This window comes from Equus przewalskii, chromosome 27 (genome assembly GCF_037783145.1).
Source record: "Equus przewalskii isolate Varuska chromosome 27, EquPr2, whole genome shotgun sequence".
NCBI classification, from domain to species: domain Eukaryota; kingdom Metazoa; phylum Chordata; class Mammalia; order Perissodactyla; family Equidae; genus Equus; species Equus przewalskii.
This window is the reverse complement of record NC_091857.1, coordinates 7,883,726-7,901,101: the sequence shown is the minus strand read 5'-3', so window position 1 is coordinate 7,901,101 and position 17,376 is coordinate 7,883,726. Positions and strand designations below refer to the sequence as shown.

The 17,376-nt window shown below is 37.5% G+C and overlaps 1 long non-coding RNA gene across 2 annotated transcripts in view; it reads left to right on the top strand.

The window, feature by feature from the left end:
• The window catches only part of LOC103558773 (uncharacterized), a 122,182-nt gene extending 105,672 nt beyond the window's left edge, over positions 1-16,510 (top strand). For both annotated transcript variants that reach the window (XR_011533964.1, XR_011533965.1), the window contains exons 6-8: positions 70-196; positions 12,667-12,714; positions 16,064-16,510. This is a non-coding gene — a long non-coding RNA (uncharacterized lncRNA). The remainder of the gene's footprint in view (positions 1-69; positions 197-12,666; positions 12,715-16,063) is intronic.
• The last annotated feature ends 866 nt before the right edge of the window (positions 16,511-17,376 follow it).

Below are 17,376 nucleotides of genomic sequence, written 5' to 3'. Positions count from 1 at the left end.
TGTTTTCTATAGCATTGATAAATGCCTTTTCTTTACAAATTTTGATTACTTTTACATGCCTCCATCCAGAGGAATAAAACGAGGAGTCATACGAGATGTTCCGCAGGATAAGAACACTCACAGTCACAAGACCAAGGCTTTGAGGAAGAACTGAATTTGGGGATGGAGCAAGAGGAGTGAGATTTAGAACCACCAGGCAAGTCCCATTGACTGGGGAGGTCGGATATCACTTCAGTTTGATGCTTCTAATGTACTGTATTCTCAGCACTGTGTTAGGCACTTAGAATACAAACACACTCATTTTCATATGGTCTATGCCTTACTTGTCACATTAAAGTGTTGACAGAGAGACAAATAACCAAAAATTACATCACGGAGTATTTGAAGAAGGGCAAGGGGGTGGGGGTGATGGTAAATCCGGCAAAGCTTCTCAGAGTCACAAGGCTTGATGATTCTTATGAGACAGGTAGGGATTAACTAGATGGAGACAGAGGAGAGTGAAGTTTCAGACAAAGAGTAAATATTTACCATTGTTTGGTATAATATTTTAGAGAAGATTTTTTTTCAGTGTTGTTGAGAACAAATCTGGGGTGGGAGGTTAGATCAGTTTGGAGCTATTGCAATAGTCTAGGCAGAAAATGATGAGGGCATAAACTAATACTCTATCCAGAAGGAATTGATTTGAGAGCTAGTATAACATTTGAATTAATAGGACAGTGTTACCACCTAGACACTGAGGGATACAGTGGACTCTTGGATAGCATAGGTGCTTTTTTAGGGGGTTACTAGATTGATAACCATGCCATTTACTGAGATATGCACACAGGAAGTGGGTAGACTTGGGTGGATGGTTATGACTTTTAGATTTGTTGAGTATATACCATTTGTGGAAGATATATACGAAGAGAATGATGAGGTGGGATAACATATTGAGATGTAAATGATGTTTTAATCCCTTCTCTTGGATTCAGTTGGTATTCCCCTGGCCCAGGCAGCTAGGGTATTCTGTCTACGCTGCCACAAGAGAAGAGATGATCAATATGAAGCACAGCAAAAGAGTTAATTCTTAGGTTTAACTTCCATAAGCCTAGGCCTTCCCATAAAGAAAAATTTTGAAGAAAAAAAGAATTTTGAAAACAGATAAAAATATTCCTTTTCTGCAAATCTCTTCCCCTTCCTAGGCTAGAGAAAATGTTATGGGCTCCAGAAAGGGACCTCTCTTCCTCAACTCCAGAGACATGATTTGGCAAATTACAGCATTCTCTCACAACAAGCAAGGGCAGGAGCAGAAAAAATCTTCTCCTGGTGTGTCTAGATAGACTGGCTGGAGATGGCTGTGCAGACATGCCCACAACCCTGAGTGATTTGGGATCAAGTGAATATTTTCCATGTGCCCTAGAATGGCTCATCCATGGCTGAAAGTGGGCTGAATTCAATGAAGTCAGGAAAGAGGAGATTGTGGCCCAGATTTCTGTGGGTTGATGAGTAAAGCCCAAACTGGGAACAGGGACATCTCAGCAAATGGCAAAGTGCATATGTAAACAGATTGTTCTCAAACCCCGCAATGTCCTCAGAATTGAAGAGCAAGTCGAGGGAGAAGGCAGATTGCTCCTTCAACTGATTGAAATGAAGTTTTCATTATTGGGTGAAATGGGTTCTCAAATACAAATGAAGTTCAATTCTTGAAATATAAAGAAAGCTCATTTATGTGAGGTATAGTTTTGTAGCGTGGGATGCACACCTGCAGTGTACGGTATGCAATTGGATATGCTCTCCTGGAATGCAACTGAGAAAGCTCATCTGGAGCTGTTAGCTTGGAAGGCATCAGCGTGTCTGTGGTAGTCGAAAGCTTGGCAAGAATCGGATTACCTTGGTAACATACGGAGCAAGAGAGAAAAAGGTTGAGGGCAAAAATGTCTGAAGAACACCAAAATTCAAACCAGCAGAAGAAGATGACGGTCCCCTTAAAGAACACTGAGGAAGCATTTTTAGCAGCCTGTTGTCTGAATGTCTAATGTTGCCGGCCTTGCATTGCAATTCAAAAGGGCTGTCACCTAACGTGTCTAGGTTTCATAAGAAATGTTATATATTGGTAAAATCTTTCTTGCCTTTCATCATTCACATGATTAAGCTAAATGACTTCTGCAGTTCTTTGTTTTATATTGACTTTGACTTCAGGCAGAAAGGAGAATCTGAGCATCGGTACACATAAACATTTCAATGAGCTTTTACTTAAAAAAAGATCAGTGTTTACCCTCCCCAAACAAGGAACAAGCAAACAGAGAAAGTAGCTATCAAATAACATACATTAGATCATGGGTAAGCTGTGATTCGTCATAAACAGCTGTAGTACAGAATAGCGTGAAAAGTTAGAGCTTGGTAGCTGGGTAATTCTTGAGTGTTTATTAGAGTTTCAGTTGTCTTCGAGTAACCTATAGCAATAAATCTCTGGTGCACACACTGGTATTTTCGAGTGCTTTAGAGATATAGACTCTTATTCAGGATGAAGCGGAAGGGGCTGCCAGCACTTCATGTGTCAGCCTTGGTAAAAACTGATGTTCATGTCTCACTGTCAGTTGTCACCTGGGATGGATTTCAGTTGCCATTGTGAATATAAAAAGCTCACTATCCCATTATTAATTCCCATGAGTTATTTAGTCCTGTCTTTCTTTTTCTAAAGGTTAAACTCTTATCTTTCTTCTAAAAAGTTAGATAATTAACATTCTCACTTACAATGCTTCCATAACATCTGTAGATTATGCACCATTAATCAAGTTCCTCTGCAGGCATGATTGACTTTTGCAAGCAAACTTGGCAAATAAATCCTTTCTGTTTAGCAATAACTTTGTTGTTATTATGGCTAAAAAATCTCTTTCTGAGAAACTCAATTTAGAGTAACAGTCTCTAGCTACTTAAAACGAGTATCATAAAGCCATATAACAGAAATAAGAGTAAATGACGTATTTTAGAATCTTTGAGTGCTGACATCTTTTGCATTAGAAACTTTAGAATTTGTGGTTTCCAAAGCATTGCCTATTTATAAAACCATTTGTATTAACATTTAAAGTCCCCATTTTCAAATGACAAAAGCAAAAATTAAGGATATATATTTTATTAGTGTTTTAACTTGAACTTAGAATTCACTTGTATGAAAAGATATAAAAAATCAGATTTTTACCATTCTAGAATTTCTGTGCCTGAAGTATTTGTCAAGAGCACCTGTACAAGGCAGGTGCTGGACATTTATAGAAAATATGTCCTAGCAACGATTTGTTCATGGAAAAAATCTGTTTTATGTCTGTGATGTTTCCTTGACATTTTCTTTCTGCTATAGGTTTCTTATAATGCCTCCTTGATCTGTCTTAGGAGATAGATTGTGGGAATTTTTTGGAAACTTTAGAGATCTATTAAACATAGAAATAAAACCTCTTCTTTTCCATCATAAGACCTTGTTTTCAATTCTCTCCCTCATGTTGCCTTCTCCTTTCTTTTTACTTCCCTGAGAAAGTGGCAGAAAATAGCAAAGCACTTTGAAGGAAATAAATTAATATAAAACTTTGGGGGGTTGGATAACAGAAAACACACATGAATTGGATCAATAAACCTAAATATCAGTGTTTTATGCCAAAAATATTGATAAAACGTCTTGATCTAAGTGACTTTTCCTCTATATTTGAATATAATAAAAGTTTTTACAGAAAAAACGATTGACAACCTTGACGTAGAGGCAAATATGTTTTTAATCTCAGTAGTTTAGACAAAGGATCCAGAGTTTTGAAAAAGAAAGCAGTGTAGTGCCAGTAGATGATGTTTAGGTGTACTGACCACATTACAGGGTCGAGGTGTCTTCTAAAAATGGTCAACTAGTCAAGATCTTTGTATAAGACTAAGGTCCTGAAAAGGTGATACACTGAATAATTAGTCATCAAGTAACTTGTCTCTATTTATAAAAAAAATTGTTTGTGAAAATAATTACATTTAGTGTTCACTTAAAGTTTAATCTCTAACCATATCGGACCATTCATAATTACCTATATGTTTAAAAATCCTTATAAATTTGCTTATATTGACCTCTACCTCTTTCCTTCCGGGTGACCTGCTACTTATTCTTAAAGAGGCAAAGATCATGCCTTCCTGTGAAGGTTTTGAAACCCCTTTATTCATAAATAATCTTTTTCCTTGCCATGATCCTCTATTATTTGGCACAGAGCTTAACCAATCACTTTGCATCCTACTTTTTTTGCCCACGTGTTTTGTTTCTCCCTGTTAAATGTGATCTCAGCAAGGGCCATATTTCAGCCATCATATTCCCAGAAATGAGCTCAGTGCCTGACACAAGCAGTTATAGTTTAAAAATATATGTGAAAGTATAGAAATTTATATTCTTAGAGTTAGAAACAAGGAGGGGCACCGTTAATATCTTAAGCTCAGGAAATATTTACTTCTTTCTCCAGCTACAAACAGCCTCCATGATTTATTATTACTTCCTAATGGAAGACTAAATTAAGAGGAAAAATGACTAAGAACAGAGATTTAAGTTGCAGACTGATGAAACCGTACAATTCAAACATTATGAGGAAAAAAGTCTGTGACTTAAATATTTTGTAACCTTGCACTTAAATGAGACATTATTTAGAAAAAATGGAGGAAAAAGATCATCAAAATCTAAGCATTTGAAAAATGAGAACATATTTCTAGATTTACCTTATTTGACCTTTAACAAATAAGCAAACACAATGACATCAGAGTAAGTGCTAAGGATGTCAAGTACCAATCTGTACTCAGAACTGATGACCAAGCACCCTTTAAAGTGTGTTGTACCAAGAGTTTAGCAGAAGCAGACACAAGTAATTCTACTGGAGTATTTGTTCTCACACCTTTGGATTTTAAATGCACGTGTTCCTTTCATTCTTAAGTATACTGAAAGCAAGGTTGAACTAGGATATGGAGAGAAATTGTTCTTCTAATAAGACTTCTACTGTAAGCACATACAACTTCTTAGCTCTAATCTCCCTCTCCTCTTCTCCTTCCCTCCCTATCTCTGTTTGTCTGTCTGTCTCTCTATGTATATATTCTTGTTTAGAAAATGATTTTGTTTGGTATATTTTCTTTGTTACTATATCCTCAATAAGTAGAACAGTGGTCGACACACAGTAGGAACTCAATAAGTCTTTGTGGATGGATATACATTTCTATATTACCAAGATAGGTCACACATGGAAACAGAACACATGGTCTTTGTTTGGTAGCTGGTAATATCTAGAGGACTAGAAGACCTCTAATATACACACTCTGATCAGTTTTACTAAACAGTCCTCCTGCTGAAATTAGAAATATCTTCATTCTATTTTCAGTATAATGTTTAATAAAGGTAAACTAATTATCATACCCTGTGAGTAAGACTGTGTTGGTCTCTATTTCCAAAGTCCAGAGGCCAAATTGATATAAACATCGGCCTATTTCCTCTAATAAATCAGTTTGAACATTGATTGTAATATAATAAAACATATTTTCTAGAAGATGTAATTATAAATATTGTCAACAAGAGAGAAATCAAGTATTTATTGAGCTATCTGCAAAGCTTCCACAGCAAAGAGAATGCTTAGCTTTAAGAGCAATGTATGAGATTTATGGGTATCCGATAATCTTAACATTTTAGAGATGAAACTTTCAGAGTTTGAAAGTCATTATTTCTAGGATCTAACCTTTTTAAAAGAGAGAATGAGATGAAAAACATCTAGGTGACTGAGCAAGGACATGTAGTTAGACGGTGAGTCCTCAAGAAGGAATCCATGACTCCGGGCTCCCCTTCTAATGCTCTTTTCAGTTCACCCCTATTGTTCAGTATACCCCGTGATTTAATGAAACCCACATATATCCAAATATTAAACTAATTTAACCACTTATTACAAGGTAGAATGAAATGTCAACGTAGGTAAAAATCATTCAAGAAAATCAGAGGAGGAAGCCATGTTTTTCTTAAGTGATGGAAAACCACAGCCTCTGTATATGCGTGTATTGTGAAGAGCTCCATCATGTGGAAGTTTTGAGAACTTCAATGTAGACGGTACTAGATTTCACAAGCCCTTGGCATTACCATAGGCCATGATCTTCCTTGATGCTGCAATTTCTCTAGCTCTTCTTTTGGATTTTTATTGGTCCATTAAAAAAAAAAAATAATGGAAATCTCTGTTTCTGAACAGAGAATTCTTCAGAATGACTGTTTCTGAAGGCTATTTTGTAGCACCTTCAACTGATTGGGGGATTCTGTTTGGAAGACTGATCAGAAATGTTATCTTTGGATATTGGAGATAATTTTTTAAAGCACTCCAGTGTTTGAAAAATGGTATGTGAATCAATAAGTAGTTAAAATAATGATGATGACAGAGGAAATCTTTTGGGGAAAGCATTTCAAACTGAATCATTGAATTCATCTTTCAACATCTTAAGGTATCAACCAGAAAAGCAGACAATGGAACATATACAAATTAATATCTTGGTCAGGTGGAGAAGTTAAAAAAATCCTTTAATAGAACGGAAAGTGTAGCTATTGATTTCTTAGGAGATAGGATTGCTAAAGGCTGAATTGCTTCTATGATTAAATCACCAGCTTCAGCTCTGGCATCAGTGTTTCCTTCAGTCAAAATCACAGAGGATATCTGCAGATCCCTAGAGCTGCTTCTCTGAGTAAACTAGTAAAACACAAATATTTCCCTGAGGGCTTTTGATCCAGTGTTAGATTAGCTGCCTGAAGTTGATCATTTCAGTTTTTCTTAGAGAGATCTATAGAAGCTAGTTACCTCCCTGACTTGCCCTTCTGTATCTGAGAATTAAAATGGATAAGAGTTGAAACCTCTGCATTTATTTAGTGCACTGCAGGGCAAGATGGAAAGGCTGGTTCCTAATGGATCAGCCTTTCGTATTTCTACCTTCTGGGTGAGATATTATTGCTTTGGGTGTTTGAAAATATTATACTCTAGAAAGGGAAATTAGGTATTTAGAGTTCAGAATTCATCACCAACTACTCTTTTGTCTCATGAGTAAGATAAACCACCATTAAAAAAATGATCTTATGAAACAGATTACAGGCACACCAAAACCCTAAACTCGGCTTGCAATAATGAAATGACTAAGAGGGGTGGGTGAAAGAGAAGGTAAGGTTTTAAACAAATAAATTTATTGGACAGTCTTGACTTGGCGGTATACAAACCCAAAATAGTTCCACCCCCCATCATCGCCTTCAACCATGCTTCGTTGATTATCCTTTTTCCGACCCATAATGACATCTTCGGAGATCCCATAGATGTCCCGTCACTTTCTGTTGTTAAAAACTGCAATCTAGCCTTGTTGTCTTTAAATCTCTGATTTCATCACCTTCTTTCCTCCCAGTGCTGACCATGGAGCATTGCATTTCCACGACTTCACCCCTTTTCCCTTCTTTCTGGATCTGTTTACTTCATTGATAGTGGCGGGAGAAGGCATTGCAGAAACAGGCAATAATCTTTTAACCTCACTAGTACATTTTCACTGCTGTGCATGCTTATGTACATAATGATGGCCAGCTGTGATGCCCTCTGTCTGGCAGGAATCAAATGCTGCTCTTCCAGTTACAAGCCTGACTCTTTGGGAGCCATGAGATATTTCTTCCCATCTCACCATCCCAGAGGCAGGAGATTTACTGGCTCTAATTCTTCCAACCACCTTTCCCTTCTTCCCTCCACCTCCAAAAGCTCCCTGTTTGCAGCTCTCTGCTCTCTGTGGCCAGCAGAGAGGGGTGTGGTGAGGGACCAGGGAGATGACTGAAACATAGGTACCTTCTCTCACTACTTGACTCATAGAAATCTGCTGCATTCTCACCACCTCAAACCATGGAAATGCCAGCTATTCCATTGTTCCATCTGTTTTGATTCCATGTTCTGTGCCTGCTGCTATATAATTTCTCTGCTCCCTTCCTGTCTCTTCACATTGTCTTTTCCGTGCAGTTCTCTTTTCTGCCAGCTTGTATAGGCTCCAGAAGATTAGTGAGCTCATGGCGTAAACTGACTTTCATGCAGAAATGCAATGCCAATCATTCTGGAAAGAGTTAATCTTCACTTGGCTGTTGGGCAGGGTGGCCAAATATTGCATTGTCAAAATCAGGTCACTTTTGAGAATAAAAGGGGCTCGAGGTATAAACCAGGTCTTTTTTTGGGCAATTACCCTATTAATGGGAAGGTAAAGAGCTCTTTGTTTGTAGGGCTCCCCTTGTGAGTATAGGAAGCCACAGTCCTGTCTCCCTAGGATAAAGTCTCAAGACCAAGGAGATTCTCCTCTCTCTCTCCTCCCTAGTATTCGGTTTATCTGAGGGGAAGGGATAGGGTAGTGCAGGTTAATGGTGTAGGTAGTAAAGTGAGTTTGGCAACAGTCAAGGTGTCTGGCCCCCAATTGTTTGTGCTTCAGTTCAGAATTTTAGGTACTTGATGCCCCTTTGTTCTTAGCTTTCAATCCTTCATATCAGTTATAGGGCAAGAGGAAAACTACTCAACATCAACTGAAATGTACAAATTTAATTATAAAAATCAGATATTTCAGGAATCATGATTTAACAGAGATTAATGTAATCTAGTTATTTTCAACTAACCATGTGGTAAAGGGTGTGGTTTTCCAGAACAAGGATCCTAACACTCCAAGACTATTGCCTTCTCAATAACTTTCATTCTACAAATATATCATTTATCTTCTGTATCATTGACTTCTTCCGCTTTATTGGATAATTCTCCACAGCCTATGTATATTTTGTAATACATTATCTCTCACCTTACCAAAAACTCCATCTGTTTTGATTCCATGTTCTGTGCCTGCTGCTATATAATTTCTCTGCTCCCTTCCATTTAAAAATTTCTCAAAATAATTGTTTATATATGTTTTTGAACCAACTTTTCATTTCTTCTGCATCCTCCAAGCTTTCTTCCCTCTTCTATACTCACATTGCTCTTGTCATGGTAACCAAATTCAGTGGTCACTTTTATGTCCTTATCTTGACCTCAGCAGAATTCAATTGTGTTGGCCTTCCTCTGTCACGTCATTCCTTAATTTATGGTCTGAGACATAAACATAAATGGTTTTCTTTTTACTTCAATTTTGGTCCATTTCAAACTTCTTTGAGAACTTCTTTTTTTCCAAATCCTCAAACATAAGCCGTTTCTTATAATCCCATCCCTTAGGCATAGGAGTGAGCATATGATTCAGTTTGTGCTAATGAAACACGAGAAGAGATTTGCTCAAGATTTCTGGGACTAACCTGACTATGTCTTCTGAAAGAAAGCGAGTTCTTGATAAGATCACTTTTGAGACACCTCCCCGCCCCTCCTCCCCTCATATTTTAGATCTTCCAAGCAGGAAAGCCAATGGATCTCACTTATTGTTTAAGCCAGTTTCATTCGTGTTTCCTGTTGGCTCCATTTGAATTCCTCCCAAGAAGCAGGGTGACTTAGAAGAAAGAGTAGACAGCTCTGCTTCTTTTAGTGTTTCCAAAAACCTGAAAGGTGAAAATTTTTGTTCTTAAAAGAAAGAAAAGCAGTAAAGAAATGGAGAAACTCGATAACTTTATAACCCATTTGGGTTGCAATGTTTTCACCATAGCCTCAATATTGTGTGAAAAATAAGCATCAGGAAATGTGTGTTCATGTGGGTACAGACGTTATGATACAACAGAGCAACTGCTTTCCCCTTAGTTATTGACGTACCTTACTCTCACATGTGTTTGAACATTGAATGGGCTATCCAGAAAATTGATCATGAGATGAAAGCAAGCATAATCAAAAGGATGCTATTACCAAAGAATGAGAAATTGTAAACTGAAGCAAAAGGGATAGTTTTACCTTAGCAATACGATAAAAAGAATGAGATTACTGAAAGCACACCATAATCCACTTCCCCACTTTACTGGCTTGGTTTAGCGGTGAGACGTCTCAAGATCCATGAAAGGCACACGTTACTACTGCTTTCTTCACCTCCCCACTCCCTCTCTTCCAATCTGTTTGAATTTATATCCTTTTGGGCAGGAAAACTGAATCATATTAATATTTATTTCCTCCATTATGGTATAAAGTTTAGTCTTTGAACCATTCAGAACCCAAAAAAACATTCTTTCAATAAGAAAACTGATTCTTGCAACCAAAAGTTTGTGCTTTTAAAACTAGTATCTCTATTTTGATGTTAATAACCCATTTTGACAGTCAAAAATCTAGGCTTTGAGAGTTTATCTTACTAGTTTGGCTCTCCTCTAAGTCAATAAATCTGAGCCTCACGTCCAATTTTAACTATGGGAAGGGTCACAGTAAAAGGTGTTTCTGAGAACAGAAATAATCCCTTTGGATTACTATTTCAAAACATTAGCCTACTGTGGATATAAATTTATATAAACCAGAGGCTTCAAGTGCCTTCTCTTTCCTTCTCAGTGAGTGCTTCTCCTAATCTGCTAGATATTTAGAAGTTAAAGCTTAAATGTCTCTTCATACGTCCTCTGCATATGTTCCTCTGTGGTAATGGGTCTCTCTGCTGATGCTCTTCGGGCTGCCTTTTGGTGTTATTGATTATCACTTGTACCACTATTGTATTGTAAGGATCACTGAGGGGACTAACAGCTCTTCCTTGATTGGGCCTTGGAGTAAATGAATGGAGCGATCTTCTCTATTTTTCACACCTGACATTCAGCCTCCAGAAGACTAATACACCCAACTGCGGGCATATGAGTCAGGGAACTTTCATACGGAAATTACAACACGGAAGAGAAAAAATGAAAGATCTAGTCGATTGAGACTTCCCTTTGAACCTGCTGTCTGGGTTCACATACACTCACCAAGCTTAAAAATAAAACAGCCAGTTATTTTGCCAGCCAAATGGCTTTATTTGGGAATGGCAGAGGAATCGGAATTCAGGATATGCAAGCTGTGGTGAAAGACAGGCAAGCCCGAAGAGACAAAGAGCAGGTCAGATTTTACTAAGTTTTAGAAGGAAATTGGGGAGAGTTGCGTTTGGACGACAGCTCATTGGAGAAGAAGAAGAGCTGGAGCTGGTGGCCGTTCCTCCTTGGCTGCACGCGGTGGTCAGGGCGCTGTTACTGGGGGTTGGGAGGGATCTTCCATTTTTTTCTTAAAAGCAGGAGATAAAATTCCCACGTGGTTAATGTTCTCCCTTGTCAAAATAATTATCTTCCTTCTTCCTGCTCATTGTGCGGCTGCAACGAGTGGTACGTGTGTTAGAGCCCCTCTTCAGGCCTCCCAACTCCATTTTCAATGAGGTGTCCTTTACTTATTTCCACAATCTTTACAGATACATCTTAATTAGGAGGACACTGCCAGGATGACTCTCTGCTTCCCTGACCTCAGGTTTGTTGTTGATGTTCTTTATCTGCCCCTCAAGTTTCTCTTTCGGAAATTTGACCTCATCTCCCTCTTGAAAATGCTAACTTCCCGACAGGGTGAACTTACCGCCTCTCCTTCCTGAGCCCTACAGTCTGGGGGGGGGGGGGGGGGGCGGCTTCCCTTAGGTGGGTGTGTATGTTTGCAACTTCCCAGGCTCGCAGGCCCCAGGCCCATGAAATAGGGTTTAAGTGACTCTTTCCATTTTATATTCCTTTTCTCCTTTCACGCTGATGTTCTCACTATTAGAGGAAATATTAAGAAAACTCATCTTAGAAACACAAACTTTTCCCCCTTAAATACAATATAATCTAAATCTCTATTAAGGAAAGAATATTTCTTTTATTAGCAATGCTGTGCACTGCTGGTGGGTCTGCACAATGGAACACTTGGGGTCTGGCATCGGCACAAAGACCCATAGTAACTCTTAATGGTTGCTTTCTCTGTTGGATGGGGAATGGCATGAGTCTCAAATTAATTCCTGGGATTCAGACTGTCCTCTGATACGAAGGAGGGGGGACTGTAAATTCCTGTCACACTTCTATATGGGGTTCCTTTAAAGTCAAGCCAAAAGTTCATTAACTTTTAAAAATTCTTTCACTTTTGTTTCCATTTAAGAAGGTTTTTGACCTTAGGCAAGTTATATAATGCCAAGCTTGGCTTTATAATTTAGCAAATGGCAATTATACAAACTAATAGTTCTTCAGATGTTGGGAAACTTTTAATATATCATGTTTTGTTTGTACCTCTAACTTAATCTTTACCACATTCTGCCTTGTACTGTAATTACACAATTAGTCTTGTATTAAGGTCTTTTAAAATCAGGCAATGTTCTGCCAAGTGCTGTGAGGGACTAAAAGCCTTTGCACATGTAGGCATTTTTCTCTCTTCCACTAGATGGTGCTTTCCTTGAGAGAAGGGCCTTATGTTAGTACATTTATTAATACGATTACAATTAAAATACAACAATAATAATACAATTATTAATATTATTGTATCTCGTATAACATGTAGCACAATGCTTTGTTCAAAATTATACGGAGATTATCCACAAGGACAGAGGATGAGAAAAATATTTTCACAAAATTTGAAAGGCTATTACTAAAGTACATATCATGTTACACTGATCTTTCTCTACAAATGATCAGAGGAGAGTTCAGGTCTTTTACTCCTGTAGTCTAATTACAGACCTCACCATTTTAACCAGGAACAGAGATTACTGTGGCTTTTTCATCGTGGCTTATTGTTTGTAATCAATTTACAGGGTCATTACTTCTGATCAACCAGCATTATCTCCTCCCAAGACCTGCAGGTGAGGGTTATTTTCTTTCAAAGCAGTGCTTATAATTTTTTAGTGTGTTTGTCTCTTTTTCTTTGTCTGCTATGATATTTTCCAGACTGTGGGCACTTAACAAATATTAAATGATCATTCTTTATTGGCCTGACTGGGCTCGGGAGCTTTCAGAATTTTCAAGGAAGCGTTTTAAATGTTTTGTGATCTTTAGGATTTTAAAATAGAATTATGATGACCTTTCCAAAGCAAGAAAGCAGAAAGTTGCTCCGATCTGAAGGCCAAGCAGTTAAAACTGATGATTGGTCTCTTTTGGCTCATTAATTGCATCTAAGCGGATATGGAGAGCCGAAGCTTTTGTTAAATAATCGACACACAGCTAATTCCAATTTGTAGTATGTCCTGGGGATGGTATTATAATACAGCACAAAATGGCCTCTGTGGCATAGAGTGGAGAGGCAAATAAATGCTGCATAGAGTGCCAAACAAGATGGCTCAGGGTCTCTCCTATCCTCAGTGCGAGTGTTGATGCCCCTTATGATGCTTATGGTGGCTTCATCACGGCCAAGACCACCTGAAGGCCCTTTGTATACCACTTTGTTTCCTATTGCTCCTGTAAGAAATTACCAAAAATGTAGTGACTGAAAACAATGCAAGTTTATTACCTGGCAGTTCTGGGGGTCAGAAGTCTGACAAGAATCTTACTGGCCTAAAATAAAGGGATCAGCAGAGCTGCATTCCTCTGGGAGGCTCTAGGGAAGAAACCGTTTCCTTGCTTTTTCCAGTTTCTAGAGTCCGGCTACCTTCCTCGGCTCCTGACCCCATTCCTCCACCTTCAAAGCCAGCAGTGTAGCATCTTTGAATCTCTCTCCTGCTCTGACATTCCTGTTTCCCTCTTTTAAGGACCCTTATGATTACCTTGGGCTGAGCTGAATAATCCAAGATAGTCTTCCCATCTCAGTGTCCTTAAGCTAATCACACCTGCAAAGGCAAAGTTTCTTTTGCCATGTAAGGCAATAATTCACAGGTTTTGGGTATTAGGATCTGGACATCTTTGGGAGTACCATTATTTTGCCTACCACAAGCTAAAAATAAAATTTTAGACTATTTTTAAAAGACAATTTTGTGTTATGATGATAATTTTCAAGGTATACGAGAAGAATATTGTTTTAATATCAAAACAGTAAAATTAAAAATTGAGCAAATATGGAGGCTGGCCCCGTGGCACAGCAGTTAAGTTCACGCACTCTGCTTCTGCAACCCTGGATTCACAGGTTCGGATCCTGGGTGCAGATCTATGCACCACTTGTCAAGCCATGCTGTGTCCCACATATAAAGTAGAGGAAGATGGGCACAGATGTTAGCTCAGGGCCAATCTTCCTCAGCAAAAAGAGGAAGATTGGTAATGGATGTTGGCTCAGGGCTAATCTTCCTCAAAAAAAAAAAAATTGAGCAAACATGATGATTAGTATGGTGGAAAAACTGGGTTTTCAACTGTCCTGGGTTTTAATCATGCCAATGCTATGCATTTGCTGAAGATTTTCTGATCTTTAATTTTGTTACCTAGATAATGAGTTTATAATGCCTACCTTATAGGATTCTTTGGAAAGCCTTATGTTGTTTTTATCACCTAGCATGGTAATTTCTTGACTTCCAATTCATTAACTACCTACTCAGGGAGAGCTAAAGTTTTAATGGTTAATTCTCAGTCAGTATATTGTTTGAAGTACATATATTGTTTGTAAGTATTTCAGCTGGTCATTAAATACAAGTCAAGATAGCAGTCGGAATGTCCTTGGTGTTGCCTTGAGAAGAAGGATGCACAGATGTTCTATTGTGTGCTAACTTTTATCTACTAGGATAAGACAGGGAAGAGAAAAATAATACTCCATTTGGCTAATTCCACTACTTGCTGGAAAGCGCTGGTTTCAAAGGCTTAGTCAAAAAGAAATGCAAAGCTGAGTGTTTAATATCAGAGAGCATTAGGTCTATGGTCTCATAGGTTGGTGACTGGACATTAATCAAATTAATATCTTCAACTAAATAGATTCTGTTGAAAAAGTAGAACAAATGAGGGCCAACAGGTGTTTTAGTCAGTTAATAAATAGACTGTTGTTATATCCAGAAGGAAATGGATGAAAATTGAATTCAACATGATAAAATATTATTAGTTTTAACCTGAAGACAGATTGGCAAGTACTTGCTGTCAAAAATTCTTTTACATCTAATTTTTCCCCTCTTTATTTTGCTACATAAATAAATGGATTCCATGTCTTCTCTAATTCATTGGTTTATCTGGAATTCTGATTTAATACTGTAATTTTGTTATCATTTGATATCAAGATTTGTTAGAACTGATATTTATATATTTGGAAATATGTACCTTTTGGGTGGCTGCTTTAATATTCTTTAAACTGAAAATTTATTTTTTGATATTTTGGCTGGTCGTGATTTGTCAAGATAAAATAGGCTACAATTGGAGCATACATGTACTACTATATTTCTAATTTTAATAATTCATAAAATCATATGTTTTAGGAGGTTTGATTTAGCACTTCTTGAAAGGGTTAGTATTAAATAATAATTTTGATTTTGTTGCCCCATTGGTTATATAAAATTATTAATTTTCAATGTTGAATACATTCTTGTAAAAGTACCATCAAATAGCTAATACAGTATAAAGAAATCATAAGCCTTTCTTCAGAAAGATATCTAAGCTGATGAACTATAAAATTTTGAGTTCTTTTGAGTGTCACTTGGAGTTCTGGGGGATGTCTCCCTTTTGAATTCAGAAATCATAAATTGAATATCTTGATATACTTGAGTAAGCGGTAAATGAGTGCTGCTTTTGCAATTGACTCATAGATGTGATCCTAAGCAGGAGGGCAAAGATGAAGAGGGTAAAAATGAATAATGAATGTATTTGAAAATGAGTTTTAACATGTAGAGAGTACCCAAATTTTTCCAGCACTCTGAAACATCACTGTTTCTTTTTCTTTACCATGCTTCTTAAAGAATAGAATATGTGGCTGGTTGATTATTTCATCTTTATTATTATGCGATCTTAAAAATAAATTCTTTAGAAATATTTTTCCTTGTAATAATATGCCCAAATGGCTCTTCATTTTACAGATCTCATGTAGAAAACTGTATTTTTCCCTAAGACTTTCTTCCAGTAATATTTGCTGCTAATACACTTAAAACATTTTTTGTAGAAATTTACTGTGTTATCTTGATGTGAGGGTTAACTTCTTTCAATGACAAACAAGTCAAAATGGAATCAGAAATATATTTTATGGGGTGGAAAATTTCTTCACAACTTCAGCTTCTTTTTTAGGCTTAAATTTTTCTTTCATTTTTCTTCTTCCAGGATTCTGAAGAATTCCAGCCTCCCTACTGTTGCCTCTTACATAGATTCATGTTGAATATGTATTTCCCAGCATCTAGAGATGCTGATTCAGTGCACTTGGTGACAGGTGTCTCAATGACAAAGACAGGAGGCCTTTAAAATCTTCGGTTGGGGAGTGTCAGGATGGGTATGACACAGGCCCACGCTGGCAATCTAAAATGAAGGCTGTTGGCATAATTGCTTTTCATTCAAAAGTTAAGAAATGCAGCTGCGTCCTCTTCACCTCCAGTTCTTGGAATCTCTATGCATGGGATGGAGAATTGCCTCCTTCATTTCTGAATTTCTGTTCCCTCCTTCTTTAAACTAACTAAAGATCAATGAACTGAGTGCTATTCTGGTTCTCACTAGACTTACCCTGGCCGAAATAATCCATTTAGCAGGAAAATAAATCTAACGTAAAGAGAAAGACCCTGTGTTCTTCTTTATACAAAAGCAAATATCTCTTTTCCTTCCAGTGACAGGGGCAAACAGGCACTGCAGTATAACCTGAGGCGACATGGAAACAGAGAGCAGAAGGCACTGCATTTCTCCAGAAATGAGTCATACTATTTATTCAGATGACAGGAAGGATAAATTAGCTGAAGATTTATAGGAATCTATTAACTCTTGTGCATGAGTTGCAAGTTAATTGAACTATAAAAATATGTTCATCCATGAATTGCTCTTAGCTGTGCAGGGCAAACTGTGTGGATAAACACACATGTTAATAATTTTTAAAAATAAGCCCGACTTAGAAAAACGATAGTCTGCAATGGGTTAAAAAATCAATTTAATCAATATACTTCTATATTTCTTCACATGGATTAATTACTTACATGTTTTCTGCCTGAATTTGACTATACATATATACATCTCTTCATAATTTGGTAAGGAAGCTTTGGTCACAAAAATCCTAGCCAGCACTTTGAATTGTTGAATAAAAATTCTCCTTAAATGAACATCATTACAACCTTAGGGTTTCTGGATAATTTGAATCGGTTTTACAGTCCACAGTCGGTAGTGTCAAAGGGGCCGCTGATGGCATAGGAGCAGCCTTGACAGTTGTCAGCTTACCATACATCCAGTGTGGTGCCTCTGAATTTGATCACTGTCGGGAACAAATCATAGGTAAATGGATACCAGTTCTAATAATGAAGCAGACTGAAGTGGCCCAAGACCTTCTTACTAAATTTAAAGGAAGGCAACATCAGAGCCCAATAGCTACTGCCCACCCACGTTTTCCTTTTTGACTACACTGTGGTAAGGAGGAGAGACAGGTAGGTTTAGGAATGTGT